This window comes from Mauremys reevesii, linkage group 6 (assembly GCF_016161935.1).
Source record: "Mauremys reevesii isolate NIE-2019 linkage group 6, ASM1616193v1, whole genome shotgun sequence".
In the NCBI taxonomy this organism is placed as follows: domain Eukaryota; kingdom Metazoa; phylum Chordata; order Testudines; family Geoemydidae; genus Mauremys; species Mauremys reevesii.
The window spans coordinates 80,869,951-80,891,751 of NC_052628.1; the positions used below are offsets into that span (position 1 = coordinate 80,869,951).

The 21,801-nt window shown below is 38.3% G+C and overlaps 1 long non-coding RNA gene across 1 annotated transcript; it reads right to left on the minus strand.

Annotated features, from left to right (window-relative positions):
* Positions 1-1,057: 1,057 nt before the first annotated feature.
* LOC120407713 lies at positions 1,058-14,590 on the minus strand. The gene is made up of 3 exons (XR_005600204.1): positions 14,515-14,590; positions 7,670-7,758; positions 1,058-1,133 (listed from the first exon to the last, which is right to left on the minus strand). It is a non-coding gene; the product is annotated as an uncharacterized LOC120407713 (long non-coding RNA).
* Positions 14,591-21,801: the final 7,211 nt, after the last annotated feature.

Below are 21,801 nucleotides of genomic sequence, written 5' to 3' on the forward strand. Positions count from 1 at the left end.
TGTGAAGGTAGTCTTAGAAAATCACTAACCTGGCACCAGGTGCTGAACCAGTGGTTTTGACTGGGGTCCAGTTGAGAGATACTGAAACATAATATAGAATTTTAAATGACAGGATATAGTAACAGCAATGCAAACAAGTCATTTCTAATATGCTGAACTAACAGTAATACATAAAACCCAATTGATTTAACATATAATTGTTTTTTCTGCACTTCAGTCATGAGTCCTGCTTAAAAATTGCTGGCATAGTATGGCCGCACAGTTTTCAGAGCACAGTAATTCACATGAATAGAATGTGAGGTGTAAGAGAGATTGTAGTTTTGTAGTCCGCTATAGGAAAGTAGTATGTATTTTACTTGCAATATGGCCAACGTTTAAAAAAAAATTAAGTGCCCAAGTTGAAAAATGTTGGCTTATATGCTCACTCTTGGGTCTCACTCACTCACTCACTCACTCACTCACTCACTCCTGTGCATAATATGAAATACAACAAGCAACTTACTGATGATTAAGAAATTGTTCTATGTTCATATGGCATATGCAAAAATAAATAAATAAAAAATGAAAGGACCTGATTTTGAGGCTGGTGTCCATTTTTGAAGGCACAAATTTAGGTTCACAAAAATTGTACCTGCAATTAATTGTGGGTGCAGATGCTATCATTTAGACATCTATGTACCTGCATGTGCCCAGAGAAATGAAGGCTAAGTTGAAGCCTTTTTTGGAAATCTTAGTACGAGGAATGAATGTAAGTCTTCAAACTAATTTGTAAACTGTCTTTAGCTAGTCAAGTTTATGACATATAGAACCCACTGTCCTTATTCTGGTAAAATGTTTAGATTTTTAATGCAGGAATTTTTCATTGGTCTGGAAGCTGCATCGTTCTGTGCAAAAATATTCTATCTGTGATTTTGCAAGAGTGGGACTCAAAGATATTTTCCTAGAATCTGAGTGATGATTCTTTATAACAGAGTAGATTTACTTACCAGTACTGAACATATACAGGTCATCAACAGCTTTTCCATAATGAACTCCACCATAGACATAGATATTTTCCCCTATTACTGCTGAACTGTGTCTGAGGGTCTGAGGTGCAATGCCATTGGTTTTTACCTTCTGCCATGTTAAAGAACCTAAAACAACAAACCAAAATTTTAGAGAATCTTCCTCTACTTTCACCAGGTAGAAAGGGAAAAAACATTTTCCATTTTAGTTTCTACACACGATACAAATTCTCCTCAGCACAGCAGCTCTATGACAAAAACCATCAGCTCTGTCAACATTTTTCACATGTGAGGGCTACAGAGCAGATATGCTCCTTGAGTCCCTGCAGGACTATGATGATTTCTAGCTCTTTTTTAAATATACGTTTTTTTTGGATTTTTTCCAATTCCACTCCCTGGATCTGGTGACTTGTATGTGTGTCAATAGCCTAATTCCTCTAGGAATAAAACCTCTGCTTCCCAAAGAATGGAATATTTTGAATTTTTATCCACTTTCTCCATGCTGGCTCAGCATCACTGACTGGCACATTGGTGGGTAGCTAATGCTCTGTTCACTTTCTGTGCACCTGCTTTGGAGACAGACTAGCAGCTGTGTAGTGCACACTCATTCCTGCATGGCTGGTACCAAGGTTTGTGAAGACTGTGCAGGTGTGTGTGTATGTGTGTGTGTGTGTGTGTGTACATATAGTAGGGTGTGTGTCTTGCTCTCTACAATCAAGCACGTAGTGAATTATTGTTTCAAACTCTAAAATAGGTAACTATTCAGATAATATATCTGCCTTATAAAAATATGGCAAGATTATGTTTTGGCAAAGAGGCTATTTGTGGAGGTATATGTCTAGTCCTAAAACTAGGGAAGAAACAGAACTTTACTTCTACAAAAATCAGCAGGAGGGGAAGAGATATTTGAGGATTCTGAGACGAACACTTGTCCTGATCCTGCATCAGAATTCATGCAGGTGAAGGGAGACTCTGCTCAGGTGCTGGGGTCCAGCCACATGGATCTGATTGCAGGATCAGGAAGAAACAAGTGACACTCACAGACTGGAGGAGCGGCGGGGAGAAGGAGACAGATAATATATTTAAGTTCTCTGACTATATTTACATCTCATTAGGGGATGAATCGCAGAACATAAAATTTCCACCTTTCAGCCAACCTATTCCTAATTCAAAATACAGTACTGAGCAGATTATATGGGAGACTAGCAAACTACAGATAGAAAACTACACAGATTGTACAGTCTGCTGGAGGTTTGACCATTTTCCTGTTTCATTGTCACACAGACCAGTGGAAAGTCTATAGTCATACTAAGATGAGGAGAGTGTGTGTTGAAGATAAAAGGAGAAAAAAAACAGGCTGACCTGATGGTAGAGGTCCTATTACAGATCACAAAATCACTAGGAGGAGGTGAATGAGGCATTTTTAGAATAAATAACAGAAATAGCAAAAACATAAGACCTGGTAGTAATTGGGGACTTTAACTAACCAGGCATCTGTTGGAAAAGTAATTCAGCAAAATGCAAAATGTCCAATAAGTTACTGGAATGTGTTGGAGAAAACTTCTTGTTTCAGAAGGTGGAGGAATTACTGAGGGAGGACAGCCATTTTAGATTGATTCTGACTAATGGAGGAATTGGTTGTGAATTTGGAGGCAATGTGGGTGAAAGTGATTGTGAAATGATATATTTCATGATTCTAAGGCAAGGAAGGAGCAGCAGAATAAGGCTTCAAAAAGGAGACTTTTGCAAGCTTAGAGAACTAAAAAAAATCTACTGGAAAAAAAGTTCAGGAGAAATGACAATTTCTCAGAGACAATATTTAAGACACAACAGCCAACAATCCTGATGCAAAGGAAGGAGAGAAAAATAGAGGCCAAGATAGCTGTATCAAGAGCTCTTTAATTATTGGAAAATTAAAAAAAATCTATAAAAAGTGGAAACATGGACAAACTGCTAAGGATGAGCACAAAAGAGGTGCACAAGCATGTGGGGATAAAATCAGAAAGGCTAAGACAAAATGAGTTTCATCTAGCAAGGAACATAAAAGGCAATAAGAAGAGGTTCTATAAATACATTAGGAGCAAGAGAAAGATGAAATCAAGTGTAAGTCCACTACTTAGTGGGAAAGGAGAGCTAATAATGGATGACATCAAGAAGGCTGAAGGGTTTAAGGCCTGTTTTGCTTTAGTCTTCCCTAAATAGGTTAATGGTGACACACAATTCATATTAACAACAAAGAGGAAGGAACATAAGCCAAAGTAGGGAAAGAACAGGTTAAAGAATATGAGTTAAATGGATTCAAGTCAGCAAGGCTGGATGAATTTCATTTTAGGGTACTAAAGGAGCTAACAGAATTAATTTTGGAACCATTAGAGATTATCTTTGAAAATTCATGGAGAACAGGTGAGATCCCAGAAGACTGGAGAAAGGTATTATGTTTGCCTATCTTTAAAAAGGAGAACAAAGAGGACCTGGGGAATTATAAACCAGTCAGTCTAACTTTGATACCTAGAGAGATACTGGGATAAATTATTAAACAGTTAATCTGTTAGCACCTAGAGAATAATAGGGTGATGACAAATCCATGTTGGCTATTACTTAAGAACAAATCATGCCAAACGAAACTAATTTGCTTCTTTGGCAGGGTTACTGGCCTAGTGGATGGGGGAAGCAGTAGACATGATATATAGTATCTTGATTTTTAGTAAAGCTTTTGACACAGTCCCACTGTGGGATGAAGAAGGGGTCTGTTGTAGGTCTGGTATTATTCAATATTTTCATAAATTACTTGGATAAGGTAGTGGTAAGTATTCTTATAAAATTTGCAGGACGAGTTACAAGTACTTTGAAGGACAGGATTAGAATTCAAAATGAGCTTGATAAATTGGGGAATTGCTCTGAAATCAACAAGATGAAATTTGATAAAGACAAATGCAAAGTAGTTCACTTAGGAAGGAAAAATCAATGGCTATGAGATGGGGAATAACTAGTTGGGCAGTAATACTGAAGAAAAGGATCTGGGGATTATAACGGATCACAGATTGCATATAATGTGATGCAGTTGCAAAAAAGGCTAATATAATTCTGGGGTGTACTAACAGAAGTGTTCTATGGAAGACATGAGAGGTAATTGTCCCACTCTACTTAGCACTTGGCCAAAGCTGGAACGTCCAGTTTTGGGCATCACACTTTAAGAGAGATGTGGATAAATTGGAGAGAGTCTAGAGGAAAGCAACAAAAATGATAAAAGATTTAGAAAACCTGACCTATGAGGAAAGGTTAAAAAACTAGGCATGGTTAGTCAAGGGAACAGAAGAGTGAGAAGGGAATTGATTAGTTTTAAACTATGTTAAGGTTGTTATCAAGAGTACAGTGTTCAATTGTTCTCCATGTTCACTGAAGGTAGGACAAGCAGTAATGGGCTTAATCTGCACCAAGGGAGAGTTCGGTTAAATATTAGGAAAACATTTCTAACTATAAAAATAATTAAATATTGGAATAGGCTTCCAAGAGATGTGGTGGAATCTCTGTCTTTGGAGGTTTTTAAGAACAGGTTAGACAAACTTCTGTCAGGGATGGTTTAGGTCTATTTAATCCTGCCTTAGCGCAAAGGGATGAACTCAGTAACCTCTCCAGGTGCCCTCCAGCCCTATATTTATATGATTCTTTGCCAAAAATTCCCTGACCTGGACAAACTTCTGCATAAGCTCTAAATTCCACCAGCTCTACTCCACATTGTTGTCTTCTTGGCATTGGTGAGCACAGTGCCATGTTACTGTATCTGAAAAATGTGTTCTCACACCTCTTACTTTATATGCCATAATCAGCTGTAGCTATTGGAAAGATTTTAATGCTACTTACTCTCACACAGTAGAAAACAGAACCTGCATCTTTAATCCTAATGATAAGGAGAAGCAACCTAGACTTATTCTCCCTATCCTGGAAGATACTTGAAAGACATCCTTGCTCCAGGAAAGCCTTCTGTGGGCGAGTGGCCTTTCTTCCCTAAGGAAACCAAGCAACTCCAACTCCAAAATAAAACATACCAAAGCATTCTCTATAGGAGTTACCCTTATCCCAGTCTCAAAGTTCCCAGACTCCAGATGAGTAGTACAGCCCATCATACCCAACTTTGAAATACATCATGTAACTAGGGTGACCATATTTCCCAAAGAGAAAATGGGATACCCCTCGATGCTGTTGCCCATCACTGGAACCCTGCCCTCCCCCCTCTGCCCCGAGGCTGTTGTCAAGTCACTGGAACTATGCGGGTGGCCCCCTCAGGAGGCTGTTGCCTGGTTGCTGGAACCTTGTGCTCCCCACCCCGCTGCATGCTGGAACATGCTGAAACTCCCCCAGCCCTGTCTCCCCGCTACAATGGGGCTGGCATCTCCGCTTGCCACATCTGCACCATACCCCACTTTTGACAAAAGTGGGCATTTGTCCTGTTTGCTCTTGCCAACTGATCAAGTCAGCAAGAGAAAATGGGACAAATGCCTCCCTTTGGAAAACAGTTGGGATAGCCAGGACAGGGCTTAAAAAAGGGACTGTCCTAGCCAAAACAGGACGTATGGTCACCCTACACATAACAGGTCCCTACTGGCTCCTCCTGTCCATTAGCACCTCTCTTGTTATTCTATCCTCACAACTGTTTTAATGCAAAATATTCCATTACCATATCTCTCTGTGGCTTCCCCCAAATACACTATACCCTCCCCACCCAGCACACACTCACTTTACTTTTATTTCTCAAGGTGTCAATCCAAAGCCCACTGCAGTCATTGGAAATAATCCCATTGACTTCAGTGGGATTTATATCAGGCCTTTAACTCACATATTAAACATTAGCACAAAATGTACTTATATGCTAAACTCATCTTTTCAAATAATGATAAACTGTCTGATTGAGACTGCACTTTTTATTTTCATTGTTTTGTAAATTTACATCATGAATTTGGTTTGTACACACCTTGTCCATTACCTGTTCCTTTATTTCCATTGCTACTTACTTGAAAAAAATAATAAATAAAGCTTATTTATCAAAAAAATCCAAAGACTTTTAATAATGTGTTATTTTTGCAGAATAGCAAAACAAAGAAAAATAAATAATGAGAGGGGTTGGTAAAGGTTTATATCATTTACACATCAGAAGCCATATAAAATGTCTGCAGTGTTAAATCATTTTTATAGAGAGTACATATATCATAGGTTACATCTCCGCTACCAGCAACTTTATATAGTATTACCAAACAATCTTAAACAGGTTTATTGTAATAATGCTTTTATAGACCAAATCAATAATATATTTTTGTAATTACTGGCTTCTGCTCTTGATTTGAGCGAAATTACATAGTAATCACCTTCAGAAAGCTTTCCGAAATCTTGTGCAAATCCCCTAATGTGTGTAGGCAAATTAGGGGTCACATACAAAGCAAACTGTGTGAGTTACCCTAATGCATATTCTGAAGTCAGGGGTATCAGCATATCTAGGTGAGGTGCTTGTGCACGTTTGTGCATAATATTTTGAAAATTTGACCCTTACTGTTGAATTTTGATTACTATTTAATGTTTTTTTACTTTTCAAAATAAATAAATCCAATGATCACACAGTGATATAGATAGTGTTATAGATAGTGATCTAGACAGTGTTTATATTAATGGCCTCTGCCTAAGGAATGTGAATATACACTGAAAACGTGCATTAATCTTTGGGGAAAAAAACCCACTTCCCCCCAAGCCAAATATATAATGTACATTATACAACATGTCTGGCAAAGTGACTTATACATTAACTTTTCAAAATGTAGCCATTAAAGTTTTATTTGTTTTATGTATGAATGCTTAAAATTATAACTTTTAGAGGGTCTTGCCCAGGTCTAGCTCAGTGCCTAAAAGTATGTTCCTTTGTGGAACTAGTTAGTCTGACTTGAAATGCGGTGCATCATGAACTGACATTTGGTACAGAATTAACCTTTCACTTGGAAAGTTTACAGCAGGGAATCTCAACCACTAATCACATTGCCTCAGGGACTGAAGTAAGAAGACATACCTCAAAGACCTGAAGAAGAGTTCTGTGTAAACTCATCTCTCTTACCCACCTTGCCTCTCTAATACTTCAAAGAGGCACTCTTAAATGAACTGTATTCCTTTCATTTCTCTACGGGTCATGGGAAAGTAAGCTCTAGAATTAGAGTAACAGCTACATAGCAAAAACAGAGTAAATCCATTGACAACCATCTTTATTTAGTTAACTGACTATTAAACAACATCTACACAGAATTAGCTCAATTTTTTTGTGGGATTAAGTCTAATAAATATTTCTGCCAATAAAAAAACAAACAGATGCACTATAAATGCAGATTCTAAAGCAGATTTTGTTTAGGTTTCATCTTCTAAAACCTCTCATTCTAAGATAATTACAGCTCTCAATCTGCAAGAGCGCAGTCTTTCCCATACAAAAGATAAGGATGCCATTTCTGGAGGAGGGTAGCAGTGTTAGGAGTCATATGTGGGGCTGTCTTGATTATTAATACATTAAAATAATCATTGCAAGTTTTCATAATGAAAGCAGCATATTCCTTTAATTTGAATGATGGTGCCTTAGACTTGTCATTACCTTAGTGAACTATAAATAGCACAAAATGTAATCTTATATTTCTACTCACTAAGGTCAAAGCTGTAGACTCCTGGAAGACATTCTTTAGCATCCGGGCTTGAACACCCTCCAAATAAATATATCTTCCCTCTTACTACACTGTAATGAAATATAATGATTTTACAATTGGTTCATAAAACATATCCTGAATTATTAGAAGTGATTATATAGAAACCCATTACATTTTTTTATTAATTCCTGTTAGCAATGCACATATATAAACTGTATTTTGTATCCAGCTGCAATAAAATTTTATCTGGATTCCGATTAAAGTTTTTACCTCCCCACTAATTGTGCCTACGCTGTTTGTTTAGATTTACTAAAAGGTACAATGTCAAGTTGTTTAGGTCCACAGACTTTAAAACTATTGTAGAAAAAGATGTCCTCTGATTCCAAGAATCTACTAATAAGTTCTCCCCATTCCATCACTGAGTAACTAAAATATTCAGTGTTGTTTTGGCCTCATGATACATCTAAAAACGAATTGGATAGTCTTTTTTTAACTGGGGAAATTAGTTGGCAGTACCCTTTTACCCAAAAATGGAAACATGTCTATGTATTTAAAGCAAATTCATCTATAAATGAAAAACCTAGAAAGCAAAAGCACATTGATGCAATAATTTGAAATTTAATTCATCATCACTGTTAAAATGGTACTAAGTGGCTCTTTCTCAAATTTGCCTAATATGAGCGTTTGTATTCCAGCCACAATTTCCTTCTATTTTTTTACATTGTATTAATATTAATGGAGAATATGAAAGTGGCAGCAAACAAATATCATATATCATCTTATTGACACCAGTGCTTCATAGTTAATGTTTTGAAGTGCTTTTGAGATATAATGCTCTGATAAAAGATGCTAATAAAGTGCAAATTATTTCTTTTTAGTCAGTGGTTATTTCTACAGAATTGGTTTTGCTAAAGAAGGATTTTGTGCTGCACTTTTATCTACCTATTGCATACTCCCAACTGTTCTATATAGGTTGTTCCAACTAAACAGCACTTTTGGTAGACATGCATGTCACTTATTGGCTTAAAGTATGGATACAACCTTGTTATAATGCTTCATTATCATTCTTGGAAAACAAGGTAGTATTTAACATCCAATGCATTCCAGTATCCCTAACAAATTTCACATACGTGAAGATGAATTAATGGATGTTATTATGAAAATCTAGATTTCTTGAGCCAAGAATCTTGATAATTACAGTATTTCAGAACAGCAGGTTTAATTAACTTAAGCCAAATCACAAGTCTTTTGTATCTTGGATATCAGTGTTTATTTACCTTGCAAGATCAGGCAAACTTAGAGTCCACTTTTATGGCCCACATGGGGCCATGTTATGGAAGTTAGAGATTATAAATGTAAGCCTCAAGTAGAGACCATTTTAAAATACAGTGAAGTCAGTTATTTTCTTCACAGCCAGACTTCCACTTGTCTCTTACCACTGAGGACTCCCTGCCATACAATTGTTTGTCTCTCAGGTATTCTGTCTGTTTGTAGTATGTACGTATCACATTGAGTTCCAAACCAACAAAATAAAACATTTCTGAAAAGGCAAATTGTACTTATTTGCTACAAACTCCTAAATTGCAAGTATATTGTGATGACAAATAAATAAATACACGCAGACTGAAAGAATAAAGGAGGGAATGTGGTCCAAAAGAAGGTGCTCAGAGGCAAGTCTCCTAAGCCCTATTCCTGACTCAGTCAGAGATTTGTCAAACCACTTAACAAGAGTGAGGCACTGTAAAAAGGGGGATAATACTAACCTACTCCATAAAGATGCTGTGAGTTTTAATTAACTGATGTTGTAAAGAGCTTTGAAATTCTCAGAAGGGCAGAGTGTCCTGAATTATTATTTTTTAGAGGATAAAACTTCCATTTTTCTCTGACAATGATTTTTTTTCTGTGGTGAATTAATATGGTCTCTACATGGGCAAGGTACGTTATAGCCTAGTCTAAAGGCAATGACATAAGTCAGGCTAATGTTAAAGATCCTTACAAGTGATTCCAAAATGATTAACAAATGTGATCAGATAGAGTTTTACTGTGGGATGTCTTATATGGCAAGTTTCTATTTCTTAGGGCTGGTCCACACTAAGAAGCGGGGTCGAACTAGGGTACGCAAATTCAGCTACGTGAATAGCGTAGCTGAATTCGAAGTACCCTAGTTCGAACTACTCACCCGTCCAGACGCCGCGGAATCGAAGTCTGCGGCTCCAAGGTCGACTCCGCCACCGCCTTTTGCAGTGGTGGAGTACTGGAGTTCGAACTATCGCTTCTGGAGTTCGAACTATCGCGTCCAGATTAGACGTGATAGTTCGAACTCCGAGAAGTCGAACTCACCACGTCGACCCGGCTCGTAAGTGTAGACTAGCCCTTAGATACCAGATTTTTATTTCAATGAGATTGTTTTCTGTACTAAAGTGTAGTTTGCTCTAGTGATGCGCATTTCCTTAAGTGTCAGGCATTGAGATTGGGACCCTATCTACATCAGAGAATTTGCACTGGTGAAAACTCTATTTCATATCTGTGCAGCATGTTTACTTTAGGGACTTGCACCAGTGTACACTGATGTAGTTATACCAGTGCACATTTGTTTAAAGTAAACAGGACCAGGGATCTCTCCCACCACACTCTTGATGTGATTCCCCTACAGGATGTACTGATGAGCTCCAAACAAAAGAAAGAAAATATTGTTAGCAGCTGGTATGGGGTTCCTCTCCTGGGGAAAAAACACAGGATAGGAAAAATAACTAAAAAAAATCCATGGGCCACATCCTCCACTGTTGTAAAATGGCACTGACGTTAATGATGGAGATATGCCAGTTAAGGCTCTGGTCTCATGAGTTAGAACTTGGAGTTAGTGCTTTGTGCTTCTCTCAGGGAGGAGGGGTTTGTGGCTTTGGGGAGGGATGTGGGGTGCAGCCTGCAAATCTCACCCAGCTGCAAGGAACTCAGGGTCCAATCCCATAAATCCTTGTGGTGGCATCCAGGAGGCATATCACTGAGCTCCTCTTGGACTGGTTGTAGATATGCACACTACAGCTGTGAGGGAAGGGGTTAATTTCCTACAGGGAAAGGGGAACCCCTCACACAACCTGTTTTACCTGCCAAGGAAGCAGGGGCGGCTCCAGGCCCCAGCACGCCAAGCGCGTGCTTGGGGCGGCAAGCCGCAGGGGGCGCTCTGCCGGCGCCACGAGGGCAGCAGGCAGGTTGCCTTCGGCAGCTTGCCTGCGGAGGGTCCGCTGGTCCCGTGGCTTCGGCGGACCTCCCGCAGGTGTGCCTGCGGAGGGTCTGCTGGTCCCGCAGCTTCAGAGGACCGAAGCTGCGGGACCAGCGGACCCTCCGCAGGCAAGCTGCCGAAGGCAACCTGCTTGCTGTGCTTGGGGCGGCAAAATGCCTAGAGCCACCCCTGCAAGGAAGAGAGAGAATCTCCACCTGGATTCAGTAAGGCAGCTATTTAAATAGCCTAGGGAGGAAAAGAATCAGAGCTACTGCTATTTGGACAGCAGACTGCCAAATCTCCTTATAAGGCCTCCAAGGAGCCTGCTAGGGTCTTTGCAGTGGAATCTTTCCAAACATCCGACAGCTGATAGAAGCCTGGATTTCCTTCTCCAGAAACAGGCAAGCTCCTTTAGGGAGAACATTTCTAATTGGAGTTTGGACCCTTAAAATGACAGTTTAAAATATATTTATGGCATTTTTTCCTTTGTTTTCTGAGTCTGCTACCACAGACCCAGGCCAGCCTTGAACACCCCTGGACACTGAGCCAGACTGTGTTTGTGATGACCCATCCTCTCTCAGTATCAAGGTTACCATTGGCGCACCCCACCTGTTTGCTTTACCTATTCTTTGCGGGGCCTAGAAGGCCCAGGAGAGAGTTAATATTGGTCTGTCCAGTATTTAAGTACTGTGAATTTTCACATGGGAATCTGCCAGTAATTAAGGGGAGATTAAGGGGAATCTGCCAGTAATTAAGGGAGATCAGCTACTTTGCTATGCAAAGTAGCTGATCTCCCTTTCTGCCCCATGTCATCCCCAAATATGTATGTGGGTATGAGCTTCATGGAGGGTTTTCTGATTACTCAGAGGGACAGAAGAATGTCACTGGGCTGCCACTCCCTTTTTCTTTGAGGCTGTTTTGTTCCTTTAATCCCCTCAGATACCAAAAAAAAAAATTAAAAAATTAAAAATAAAAAAAAAGTTTTCTCACTATCTTAAAACAAATTATAAAGGAATACATAAGAGAGCCAAATAATCACACAACAGGGAATCCAAGAATGACAAAGTGGAAATCCAGCTGTGAGGGAAATAGCTGGTATCTATTGACCGGACACACAAAGTCTGGTTATTGAGGTCGGGGGAGGTAGGGAGGCACCAAGTTATCACCTGTGCCATCCCCTACTCAGTCGGGGCTGCCTCCTACTTGCATTGGGTGTCTGCAGCTCCCAGCCCTGGCTCCACAGGCAAGTACCTTCTGCGCCGGGCCGGGGGGTGGGGGGGGAAGAGCAGCAAGTGATGGGTGGGGGGAAGAGGAGCGAATGGGGGACAAGGACTCGGGGAAGAGGCAGGGTGGGGGCGGAGGGAAGAGGAGAGGTGGAGGAGGTTCCGGCACTCCTGCTGGAGTGTCCATTTTTTAAACATTACGAAGTTGGCAACCCTAGTCAGGGATGGTCAACGTATACTTGGTCTTGCCTCAAAGCAGAGGACTAGACTAGATGAACTCTCAAGGTCCCTTTAACCCTACTTTTCTATGCTCAATATGATTCTTGATATTGAAATACTGAGTGATCCCTCATGTCCTCATTCTTAAATAACTTAGCCAAATGGTATGTGGGTCTCTGGGTGCTAGCTATCATTTAAATTAATCAATAAAAACATTGTTCATGATATCTGGCACTTATTTTACAGAGACTCATAGACTCATAGACTTTAAGGTCAGAAGGGACCATTATGATCATCTAGTCTGACCTCCTGCACAATGCAGGCCACAGAATCTCATCCATGCACTTCAATAACAAACCCCTAACCTATGTCTCAGTTACTGAAGTCCTCAAATTGTGGTTTGAAGACCTCAAGCTGCAGAGAATCCTCCAGCAAGTGACCCATGCCCCATTCTGCAGAGGAAGGCGAAAAACCGCCAGGGCCTCTGCCAATCTGCCCTGGAGGAAAATTCCTTCCTGACCCCAAATATGGTGATCAGTTAAACCCTGAGCATGTGGGCAAGACTCACCAGCCAGCACCCAGGAAAGAATTCTCTGTAGTACCTCAGATCCCATCCCATCTAACATCCAGGTTGAATTAGGAGCCACCCACCTGCCTCAAGAGAGACTGTGTCCAAAATTTTTAAACTTGGTGCTTAAATTTGGGCTAAAAACAAAGGCCTTATCTTGAGACTTGCTGAGCACCTACAGCTTCTACTAAAGTCAAGGGAAGTACAGGTCACTGAACAAACATTTTTTCTTGGGAACACAAGTGATGTCAATGGGAACTGAAGTTGCTCAGCACCTCTGAAAATCAGGCCACTCTTATCTAGGAGTCTACCTTTAGGCATTCAGGTTTGAAAATGTTTGCCTGTGTGTTAATTATTAAAAAAATATGGAATTCATAGTGTTTTGGTCACTGCTAGCACTGAATGAGTTCTCCTGTTGGGTGACTGGAGTATACAACTAGAAATAATGCTGCTCCCAGCAACATTAACTCAACCTCTTTAGTTCATTCTATGTATTGAAAGATGGAATTGCCGTACAGAATGGTTTCCTAAAATGGTCATGTAGTGGCTGCTGCTGGTTACCCCGTAGGGGAAAATGCTACTATGCAATTGCCTTTCCCATAGCTCCCTTCTCAACCACATGAGATTTCTGCAGTTTTGCTCCCATTCACACCAAATAGCAGAGGAGTACACTGGAACCCAAGTGATTGTTACCATTTACTATGTAGGCTATGTCTACACTTGTGGCAGTGTGTAACCACATGCCACAGTGAAAAGATGGATGTGTCCACATTGTGGTGTATAGCTACATGCAGTGAGGAAAGGCTCTTGCAGGAAGGAAGCATAATTACTATCTAATTTGATAGTTATCAAATAAAAATGTGAAACACACATTTCTAAAGTTGACCTCTTTACTTTCTTATAGGTGAATCTTGTGCAAAACCACAAATGTTTGAATTATCAAGTAATTTTTCGATGAACCACTCTTATGGCTGAAGAAAACCTACAGTCCAATCAAGCTGAAATTTGCCACAACAACTGCTAATCAAGAGTGGGAAATCTTCCATATCCTGCAGCTGTGGAATGCAGAATTAAGCAAACTTTCCTCTAAATAGGCTGGCCTGTGAAAGTTGCAGTACACAACTTTTAGGCACTTGAACAATCCAGAATGTTACCGATATATTTACTCATGAGTAAATTCTTCTATTGACACTACTAGCTTTTGTTATTTATTTTAATTTCTTTAATGGTGTATCCTTATTTAATTCTTCATGATTTTGTGTGTTGCTTAATGCTATATCCAGTTTTGAACGCTGGGAGCTTTGTCTATAGAAAAAGACAGCTGTCTCTAACAACCCGTTTAGGTTTTTTTTTCTAATAATTGTTGAACATGATCTCCAATTTTTAAGTTACCACCAGAATTGCTTCTTAGCAATTCTCTTGAAATGGAAAGATTTGATTTTTCCTTATGTGATTTAATTTTTCAAAAGTTGCTGATTAGCATGTGGAGTAATACTACAAGGATTCATTACTTAAGTGAACATTGTTGTTTGGACAACATTTTGAGGAAGTGTGAGAGAATGACCTAAAGATTTATCAAACTGATGGCAGGGAAAGTTCTGAATTCTTTGCTTACCAAAGGGTATGACCTTCTCTGGCACAAGGAATATGTCCATCATGAGGTATCCTTTCCCAAGTCAAATCGGTAAGAGTAACTGTTGATAAATAAGGATATCTTCGATTATTAAAATCATTATTATTCTATAAAATGTAATTAGATAAACACACTGAAAAGTAAGTTTGAAAAAGAGTGTTATGCTTCAAATTCTCAATAATATTCTCATAATGCACATTTACCACTAGTACACTTTTAAAAATAGGCTTGCCTTATTCTTCCTGCAATCTTTTTATTTGTGTTTGAGAAAAAGATTGTGCTGCTTCCTGTAAACTGATGCCCATAATGAGCCATGGAGTGTCCACCAGCTGCAAGAAGAAAACATTGAGCTACCGGTCCCTTGCCCTTCCTCTTTGTCCTTCCAAGACAAACTCATTTCCTTTGCAATATGTCTGGCTGCAAGAAGTACAAGTCTCAAGTTGATAAACTTCACTCATGAATTTGGGCATTCTGTGTGCTAGTAATTTGGCAGCAGCAAATTATACTAATATCACTGCTCCAAAAATATAAAGAAATAATTAATCACAGCAGATCAGCAAATAGAGTGTAAAATATATCTAAACAAGCTCTCTCAGTAACACTCTAAGTGAGGAGATGTTGGTTGATGATACTAAGTACATTCAAATCCATGGAGAATTATGATTATGCAGCTTTTGTTTCAGTACATCTATTCAAACCTAGCAGAACAGGAAGAAAACCTGAAATAATTTTTAAACTATTGTTAAGCAATTTTAGTCTTGATATCACTGCTTTTTGCAGTAACCCTTCACTATTTCTATGGTAATAACACATTATATGTATCACAAATAATCATCCTATCACAGTGAAATATGTGCAACTCCAAAAAGAGGAATAAACCTATGAGTATTTTGCCTGCCACAAAAGATGAAAAATATCTCACTTGTCAACATGTAGAAGTCATTGAAATATGTTCGCTGATCATCCTGGGGGAGAGAGACAGAGAAAGAAATTGAAGTTGATATATTTATTTTCAGGACATTAATAATGCCACCAAAGTAGGGAAAACTCTTTTAATTGAACAGTGACTGGTACAAGAAATAATACACAGATTGTTACCAGGGAGCAGTGGGTGTAGTACTGAAATACATCACCGCACACAATACATGGAATGCTTCTGCAACGATTCTTAAGTAAACATTTCTGAACTCAGAACAACAAACAGTAAAACTAGATTTAAAATAAAAAGCACTAAATGATGTAACTGAATACAGTTCTACCACAAATTGCTCAGTGTTAACAGTTCAGTAAATTATGGCAATGATATCCAGCTACACTTACAAAGGTATTATAAACGGAACAGCCTCCAAATACAAATACTATGTTGCCTGCCATTGTCAGTGCATGTCCATGCCTAAAAATGAAACAAAACAATGGTGAATAATCTGAGTTGTTGACATGACTGTGCAATATTTTTTTCTTTTATCAGGGCTGTTCATTATGATTATTTGCCATTTATATTGTGGTAACAACAAGAGATCTCAGCCAGGTCAGGGATTGATTGTGCTAGATGCTGTACAAGAATCAGTGTCCCAAAGAGTTTATTGCCTAAATTACATACATGTCAGGAAAGGGAGGAGGAAGAGGAGGGGATATCAAATATTAGGATGTCGGTACAGACAAGCATAGGGCACAATTCATAGCCAATCAGTAGCAGGAATCACCGCTTGCCACCTGCCTAGCCATTATCCAATGCTAGTTTTCTGTATGCATAGCAGCAGAGGTGAGTTTTAAGGAGGAACCTGAAGGTGGAGATTTTTCCAACACACAAGTAACAGTAAGGGAGAGAGCCTAAAATTGATTCTGGGAGATGCAAACTACTGAGGCTGTCCCCATCGGCAGAGTGAGGGCAGGGGGGTCAATCTCACAACAAGATAATAGGATGGATAGGTAAGGACAAAAGCCCTTCTCACTCAGAAGCAGTGTGTCTCCCACCCCCCTCTCCATCTCCACTTTGGGGAAGCTTTGGTGTTCAATCTACCTCTTCCTTTTCTCCCCCATTACAGATAATACTAGTGGTTGGCCTAGCACTTCCAGAAGTATCTCCACAGGGCTTTGATAGTGACACTAGAAGCTCTTTGTAATTTTTTCAGTCTTCTTTATTCACACCTAGATATAGCTTGCTCTTAGGACTGTTTTATTCCATGGGCTCTCTAATGTCAAGGAAGAAATGAAAATAATACAAGCAAAGTTTCTCTAGTATTAAGCAATCCAGGAGAGAGCACTGTAAACAGAGAACATGATTGTCATAAATAGAAGAAAGCACATTCTGCTGGGTGACTGGAATATTGGATCTCAAACACATGAAGCAGCATTGTCCACTGTTGCAGATGAGAGGAGGAAATAAAAAAAATCCTTTAGATTTGTCCTTTTAGTTGCCAAGCCCAGGGACATAGTTGTTTTCCAGAGATGAATTGTTCAAATATAAAGAAGGTCCCAGCACAGCTTCAACTGTTATTAAGTATCCAAGTACAAAGGTTATAAAATTAATGACCAAACAAAAATATTCACAGAATTTCAGTAGATTTAAAAAAAAAATCACCAAGTGCCTGTGTGGTTAGTTTTATTAAATCAATAAATAAGGTGATGGACCATTAGCATCAAGAAAATAATTAATTTTATACATTCTGTCCATAAACTCTTTCCCCCTGTCATTGAAGAAGCTCCTTTTTACAACTCCCCTACTCATCTCCTGGTTTTATCTAGAATTGATATGTCCCATTAATATTTTTCAAACAAATTAATGATTGGTAGGGAGTGGTTCAGGGATAGAATGATTCCCTCCTCAGTTTCTGCTGGAATATTACTTGCCACTTTGAAAACTATAGGCCTAATCCTGTAAACACATTTGCACACACGGGCCCTATCTTCAACATAGAGTCCTATTGGAATTTTGAGCTGAGGTAAGGATTTGCATGCACAGTCCATTAGTGATATTAGACCTCTATAGCCCCAATCTAATAAAGCACTTAAGCATTTGAGTAGCTTAATGAGACTATTCACACACTTAACTCTAAGCACAGGTGCAATTTTTTGCAGAACTGAGCCTTAGACTATAAACTGTTTTGGTCAGTGATTGTCTATTGTGTTTATACAGTGTCCAGCACCATAAACAAAAAGACAGCGTAGCTTTTTCCTATGTGTTTTAATTAGTAGAGAGGAAAAAGAAAAAATGAGTAAGGTGCATATGGATATTTATACTACTACAATATATGCAAATTTTCAAATATATTAAGCTCATCTGCTTAACGCCATTAACTTTTTTAAGTGTTAGGAGGTAAATAAAGTGCTCTGATATCTAATAGCTAAAAAGAAATTGAGAGTTTTCTTCAGTGAGTGATGGATAGCTAAGGTACTCTGTTATAATGAGTGAAGTGAAATAATAATAATCATTATCATAATTACCTTGCGTATATAGCCCTTATCTGGCAGGATCCCAAAGCACTTTACAAACCATTTGTATAATACTGACTAGCGGGTGAATGATTTGTGTGTATATCTATATATCTTTTAAATGCAGTCCTTCTGCAGAGGAGGGAAGTGTGTAATATGGTAGCTATTCTGTACCAGTAATACCACATATTTTTGAAGTAAACATTTTGGAAATAAAACATAATTACCCAAACTGGAATTTGACCAAAATAGCCAGGCTAAAATCCTTAACTGTGCAAAAATTGTATTATGGGATCTTATGTAATCACAAGTGATCAGAATCTCAGTTTTATATTTCATCTGAAAGCTATGTGATTTTTAATTAATGTTAAGCTGCAAGGGCAGATAGACAATGTAAAACACTGTTTGAATAGCAGCAGTTTTTCTTATTCATAGGCCAAATTAGGTGCAGCAACATGAACCAAATCCAACTCACACTTTTACTGTATAAAGGTGAAACAGAAAACCTGGTATTCTAAGGAGACTGATAGACAATAGTAAGTTTTTACCATTATAACATACCTAGGGCTTGGGGAGTCTCCAATTACCTCTTTTCTAATCCAATGTCCACTTGCTAATGCCATCTTTGCACTATTCAGAAAAATATATATAGTCAGCAAGAAAATTCCCTAATGTCTGAACGTTCTTGATTTTGTACTGGTATTTAAAAAGAATAGATTTAAAAGAAAACCGATAGCCAGTATTTCTTTATTAATCAGTTGTATGTAATATTTGTTTATGGTATTTCATATACTGCATAGTAGTTCCGATAAGTTTTCCAAGCTAAAAAACTCTACTTGGCATGAGAAAAAGTTTAAATACTGACAATGAATGAGTTAGAAGTGTACTCCTCTTTCGTTATTCTTCTACTTATCAGCAACCCCATATTTCACTCACCTGTTGTGCGTGTTTCTTGCACTCGTGTAGGAGATAATGACTGTTTCTGTAGGTTCAGTATGCTGCCAGAAATTAATCTCTGGTCTAATTTATCCAGCTCCAGTTCATTCTTTACCTACATTGGTGGCAGTTGCTATGACACAAAGGTACACAGAGAGACATGCATACCTTACGTTATCTCTCTGATGCAGCATTATTTCCGGGTTACTGAAACACATGGCAGGTTAAACAGATACTTTACGATGCTGCATTCATCCTATTGCACATGTTGTACTGCACTGTGATGAACCATCAGAGTTGTAGTCAGCAGCTGATTTTTTTTATACAGTATTTGGTTAATTTAACGGAGACTATGCTCTTTGTTTATAATGAGAGTAGTTAGTCTGAGGTACCATATAAAACAGTAGAAACCTGTCATAGTGAAATAAGTCTACCACCAAATCTTGAGCTCTTGTGTAAAATAGAAAAGATCTGGACCTGCATACAGAGTTTCAGTATAAATGAAATTGTAATACGTTGAAACGTTAGGACTTTCATTTTACTAAATTAGAAGCAGTTTCACTCAGTCCATGTTCACTGAAAATGAATTGCACTGTACATTGGTTGCTGTTTTGATATGTGATTATGATTTTCACTGAAGTCATTCCAGACCACAAAATTAAAAATAAAATCCTATTTGTTTAATTGTTTCAGTAGAATTAATTAATTCAGTAGAACTAATTATCCAATATACACAACCATTCTATTGCTTTTCTATATGAAGGAAATTGGCAATTTGTGAGTTCTGTGATTAATTGTTAAGCATGTTAGATAAATAACGATAATGGTAAAGAGACCTCCAAGCTATGATAGGTGTATTTAGAGATCAGGAAATGCAAGTACTGTAATTTGCATTGTTAAGGCTACATACTGCTCTTGTTTTCCACACTTCATACTGAATTAGAGTTGTATGCACTGACTGCAGACTGAATGCATGTGCCTAAGTATCTTGCTGAAAATAGATCTTTGACATTTCTCAGGTGGTGTGATAAATAAAGTGGGAGGATAGCTCCCTTTGATGGACAGTCAGCCAGCCAGTTAGCTGTAAAATCCCTCTTGGTAGCTGTTCTTTACTTGCTTTACCTGTAAAGGGTTAAAAAGTCCCCCAGGTAAAGAAAAAAAAAAGTGGGCTCCTGACCAAAAGAGCCAATGGGAAGGCTAGAACTTTTTAAAATGGGGAAAGAAACTTTCTCTTTGTCTGTTGTTCTCTGGGCTGGAGAGACAGAACAGCCATGCTATAAACAGCTTAAGCCAAGTATGATCATAAATCATTAGATCATGCCTAGAACTACTTATCTGAACTCCAAATGTGTAAGTAGATCAGAATGTTTAGCTAGACGCGATCAGGTTTATTTTCTTTATTTTGGCTTGTGGATCTTCTCTGCGCTGACCCCTCATGCTTTTGTTTGCTTCTAACCTTTAAGCTGAACCCCCAAGAAAGCTATTTTGGGTGCTTAATTTTTTAAATTGTTTCTTTTAAGATCTAGCAAAAAGCCTAAGATCCAGATGTATTTTTTTCCTTTTTGTTTTTAATAAAATTTACCTTTTTTAAGAACAGGATTGGATTTTGAGTGTCCTAAGAGGTTTGTGCATGTTGTTTGATTAGCTGATAGCCACAGCTAATTGCCTTTGTTTTCTTTCTCAGCTCTTCCCTGGAGGGGGTGAAAAGGCCTGAGGGTATCTCACAAGGAGGAATTCCCAAGTGCTCCTTCCTGGATTCAAAGGGGGTTTTTTGCATTTGGGTGGTGGCAGCATTTACCAAGCCACAGTCAGAGAGAAGCTGTAACCTTGGGACTTTAATACAAGCCTGGAGTGGCAAGTATTATTTTTTAAAATCCTTGTGGGCTCCCACTTCTGCACTTGGAGTGACAGAGTGGGGATTCAGCCTTGACAGGTGGTATTAAATAAAATTATTTCTTTTTCCATTGGGTCTTATTATTGGTAAAAATCACTACATTATAATCTCTTAGTGGGTTAGTTTTAATTCTCATGCATTTTTTTTAACAGTTCTCTGTGTGAAAGATAAGACTTTCAGTTGTTTTCTTTTTTAAATAAGTAAACAGACTAGTGATTTACCCCCAACTTAATTTAATTTTACTAAATTTAGGTGAGCTAATGGACCTATTTTTCCTTATTCTTAAACAAACAAACACACAAAAAAGAAACAAGGAAATTACATTATTTATTATTTAGACTGCAGTAGCAGCCACAGTGGGCTCAGCATTTAAATATCAAAAACAACCTCCCTTATGTTCACATAATATTAAGGTTATCATTTTAAATAATCACAAGTTAGGAAATACAAAAGTAAATTTTCTCATAACAATCTTAATGCACCTACAATAGTTTTTTTGCTTATCTTACATTTCTATTTTATACTGTTAGATGTTTATCTAAATTTCATCAACTAACATCCAGGCCATGCTCCAGTGAGATGCTTCTGAAACTCAACCAGCAGAGGAGGCCAAAGAACATACATTTATTCCTATTATTATTACTTGTATTGTGGTAGCCCCAATCATGGATCAGAATGTATTAGGCGCTATATATACATACAATCACTACTGGCTATTTAATTGGTCATTTTTGCTTTATGAGCACCTTCATCAGCGCTGGGAGAAAGAAAGAAATATTTCTTGCCCTGTGGAAGCAACCAAGATCACAGACTTCGTGTGTTATATACTCAGATTACATAAATTTTGTTAAGACCTAGGTGAGCAGATATACATGAGGGTAGCATACATGTTTTCCTTGCTGAAGAGAAGATGTATCCATTTCTTATGTTCCCCTTGCTCTTTTTCTTGCAAGGTGGAAGAGAAAGATGGATCTCTAATTCCAACTTCATTTTGCCAGGAGACTTTG